The 4,341-nt window shown below is 45.7% G+C and overlaps 1 non-coding gene across 1 annotated transcript; it reads left to right on the top strand.

Annotated features, from left to right (window-relative positions):
- Positions 1-588: 588 nt before the first annotated feature.
- TRNAE-CUC (transfer RNA glutamic acid (anticodon CUC)) lies at positions 589-661 on the top strand. The gene has a single exon. It is a non-coding gene; the product is annotated as a tRNA-Glu (tRNA).
- The last annotated feature ends 3,680 nt before the right edge of the window (positions 662-4,341 follow it).

Genomic DNA, 4,341 nt, shown 5'->3' with positions numbered 1-4,341 from the left:
CATATCACATTATGCATGTGAGGTCACACACTGACCTCCCAGGACCAGTTGCAGAGGGCAGATGCTTTGGTCATGGCAGTGCAGACCACCCTGCCAGACATCATCAATCAGGCAAAGTTGAGCCACCAGTTTTTCTACCAGAATGTGCCAGCCCTTGTTCATATATTTAAAGTCCCAAGGAAACAGGAGAGAGCAATTGTGGGCTCCTACCCCAATTGCCAGGACTTTGCTATGCCATCTATAGGGACCGGGGTTAATCCCTGGGGCCTCGAGAGTCTACTACTGTGGCAAACAGACGTTACCCATTATACTCCCTTTGGGAGACATAAATATATCCATGTGTCTATAGATACATTCTCTGGAGCTGTATTTGTGTGACCTCACGTGCATCAGATAGAGAGGGTCGCCCCAGATCGCTGAACTGGCCGCAGTTGTGAGAGCCTTTGAGAAGTTTTCGGAGCCAATTAATTTGGTTACCGATTCAGCCTATGTGGCAGGAGTAGTGGCCAGGGCGGAGCAGGCAGTTCTCAAAGACACTCCCCCACAGGTCAAGCTGTGATTGAGCATGCCCACCACATGCTCAAAGAGGCCCGGCTAGCTCAGTCGGTAGAGCATGAGACACTCAATCTCAGGGTTGTGGGTTCAAGCCCCACGTTGGGCACCACCTGCAATAAATCCGTGGTCTCTGGGCTAATATAAATCCAGATCCAGCTTGCTCAGGACTAAAGCCCACATGGAATTGCATAGACGGAAGGTAAAAGACGAGAAGTGCTCTTTGCCACGTGGAGACGAGTATCCAGTTTATTAGCTTGAGACAGGACACTTCTGGTGGCAGCTACCACCCAGGTAGCAGAGACTGAACCACACCTGCTGTAGGGTTTTATGCCCCAGGTGATGGGGGCAGGGAAAGAGGACCGCGGCCAATGGGATAACATTGGGGAGGGGCGAGGGGAGGGACCACCCATGGGACAGACCACTAAGGGAGGGGGGGTATGGGGACAAACCATGTGATGAGAAAGGGGGAATAAATGGTCCACGTGACCTGACATACCCAGTAAAATTTTCCCATAACCAGGGTAAAAACACCAACTAAATAAGCTATTTAGTGCACTACAACAGGGGGTGAAACACACCACTGGCATACTCCACTCCCCAATGGGACAATCTATTGTAGAAAGGGCTCACCATCATCTCAAGAGAATCCTTTATCAGCAGTGTAGAGGGATTGAAACACTACTGAGTATAGAAAGATTATATAAGGCCCTTTATGTAATCAATTTTCTTAATAATTAATTTATGGAGCAAAATCCCCCCATAGTCAGGTACTTCTCAAACACTAGCAGAGCTCAGCTCCCAGAGAAGCCGCCTGTGCTGATCAAGAACCCCAAGTCCAAGCAAATAATGGGCCCCATTCAATTAATAACATGGGGTAGAGGCTATGCTTGCGTGTCAACAGGATCTGGCCCAAGGTGGATTCCAGGCAAGAATATCAAGCCGTACATTGAGCCGCCAAATGCAGCACCCAGAGACACTTCCCCAGAACCTCAAAGAGAGCAAAGAGACCAGGCTCGGGTGGGGTGGAGAAGAAAGAAAAGTAAACGCAGATATTTGTCAAAAAGGAAGATGACCCTCCACTGCTCCACCTACTAGAATTATGAGACTCTCCATTAGGTTTTACTCACAGATTGTGTTGCACTGTTACCCCTTTTTAGATTGTTATGCTGCTACCACTTTTTAGTTTATTATACTGTTATTCCCTTTTTCTTCCCACAATCCCTTCTACTCAATATAAACTGAAGGAATGGGATGAGAAGATATGAGATGCTGTTAAAGTTATACAAGTCTAAAAACTCATTTTTCAAACTCACAGATCAACTCGCCATCCCTAAGTCTCCTGCCATGTCTTCAGTGGCAGGGAACCTCCAACTGTTCCATATAAGGTTTTTGATGCTCCTCCCCTTTCCATCAGTTGGTGCATGGATCGTCCCTCAGCCCAATCAGAACATCTGGGTCACACTGTCCATAGCCAGCCTAGACAACCTGCTGTCGACGTGCCTGGTAGGGATTCCTTTAGCAGCATATGAATACCCGAATACAGGTAAGAAACCCAATCTGGTAGACACTTGGGACAAGTGGACCAAAATTCTGCCACAAGTACCAGAGGAACCCCAGGAATTAGATATGTTAGGGTCCTCCAAAGCTGTATATTTTGTGCAATTTTATTATAGACATCCTAGCCAACACTTGACCAGTCTTGACCTTATTAGGTCCACCCATAGAAAAGATGTAACACCAATTAACAAAATTTATAATCCACCAAATTGGTGCAATTACACCAGTCATACACTTTCTTCGTCCTCACTCCATCCCAAGGTGTTGACCTGGGGAGTGTTTCTTATCTGTGGAGATTGGGTATGGGTTGGGATCCCCTCACACCTCCAAGGGGGTCCTTGTAGCCTTGGCCAGCTTACTACCCTCACCCCAAACATAATTTTATTTCACAATTAGAATAAAAAAAGAAAATTGGCATGCCAAAAGAGATCATATACCGAATTTTATGGAAATTGTGACAGCCAAGTTACTAATTGGAATAAAGGAAAGAGAGTCGCAGTCTCATTATTTATACCTTGGGTGGCCGCAGCTAAGTCTCTCAGTGAGCTTTCTCACATAGGGTGTTGGCTTAGTAAACAAGCCAATGCCACCTCCGCTATACTCAGTGACCTGCTTAGTGACACTGAAACTACCAGGCATGCGTCACTACAAAACCGAGCGGCAATAGACTTTTTTTCTGCTTGGCTATGGACATGGCTGCCAGGACTTTTAAGGGATGTGCTGCTTCAACCTTTCTTTGCACTCAGAATCTATCCACGCAAGCATCCAGAAGCTGAGGGAGCAAGTAAAGGACTTAAAAGTGGAAAAGAACCCAGATTGGATCAATGAGCTTTTTGGACAAGGGGGGTTGACAGGATGGGTTTTATCTTTTGTTAAACGGGATTTTGTGGGTTGAAATAATAGTTTTTATCATTTTACTTATGTTTTCCTGTTTAGTTAAGTGTCTACAGAAATCCATTGGAGAAGTCTTTTTAGTAAAACAAAACAGGAGAGTTGTGGAGGCCTTTGAGCTAATTAGGGGAACTTCCAGGGTGATGCCTTGGGAAAATCGCCCTCAGGTTTAGAGGATGCCTCAGTGCTTAGGATGAGACAAAAGGGGCTTCTCCCACTGTGCTATTTAGTACTATGTTAATCTGCCCTTTCCCTGCCCTTGTACTGTCCCTGTGCCCGCAGACCATTGGTCCCTGACCTCATACTTAACCTGGGACACTCATTATTTGCTTGTCTTTGTCCCTGGATTCTTTCAGCGTGACTCTACAATAAAACTTGCTGGAACTCTATATAGAGACCCTTTCTGTCTTTCTTCACTGACTTATCTGTGGTGTGAGTGTGGATTGAGTGACTGTCTGTATTTGCCTGAGCGGCTCCCTCAGAAGATGTTTTTGGGAAGTAGCAGCAAAACACCATCCATTTTTACCACGCTGCTACATGCTATGAGCAGCAATGCACTGTAAAATGGCTGGTGGCATGTGTTGCCAACAAACCAAGACACGGATATGGGAAAAGTAAGGTTTCAATTTCCCAGGTTCATGCTCTCACTATGAAATCTTCATGGGATCCTGAGGAATGGGATGTAAAGATCTGGAGTGATCCCTCAGACTCCAAGACTGAGTTTGAGCCATATTTAGTAGATAAGGAGGTGTCAGAAGCATGACTACTCATAGAAGTGGAGGGGCAGAGGAAGGTGCCAGATGGAAAGGTACAGGTCACATGCACTTATACTCCAAAAGAGTTTGTCAAATTTTTAGAGATCTATTGGCAGAGGAGGTGGAAGGCATACTGGCATGGATTTTGCAAGCTTGGGATAGTGGCACTGTCTATCCACTTATTAATGGGTGAAAAATATCTATTAAACTCTATAGACAGTGAGGTTCAGATACATTGTGGGGAGGTAAGTGACTAAAATGGTTAATGGCCTGAACACTGCTAAAATCATCAGAGGACTTTTGCCTACTATAGCCAACTGCAGTGAAGCAGCTGTGCATCTGTGACCACCAAAGCCCATCCCTCCCCAAATATGCTTACTAATTGGAATTTGAACTGTGATGAGAACTTGAGATAAGATAAAGGAGGTACAATTATCCAATCATCCCAGGTCTGGGGAGAAGAATGATAGTGATACTGGAAGAGAGACTGGAACCGCCAAAAAAATCAGGGGGCATACTGTCAATGTGCAAAGTAACCACCCAGGTGCAGAGGGCTTGCACACCTGCCACCTCAGCCTACAGC

Source organism: Agelaius tricolor, unplaced genomic scaffold (genome assembly GCF_023055355.1).
Source record: "Agelaius tricolor isolate 1412-34295 unplaced genomic scaffold, bAgeTri1.0.p SCAF_21, whole genome shotgun sequence".
Classification (NCBI taxonomy): Eukaryota; Metazoa; Chordata; class Aves; order Passeriformes; family Icteridae; genus Agelaius; species Agelaius tricolor.
The sequence above is the reverse complement of the archived record's forward strand: the minus strand, read 5'-3'. Positions and strand labels throughout refer to the sequence as shown.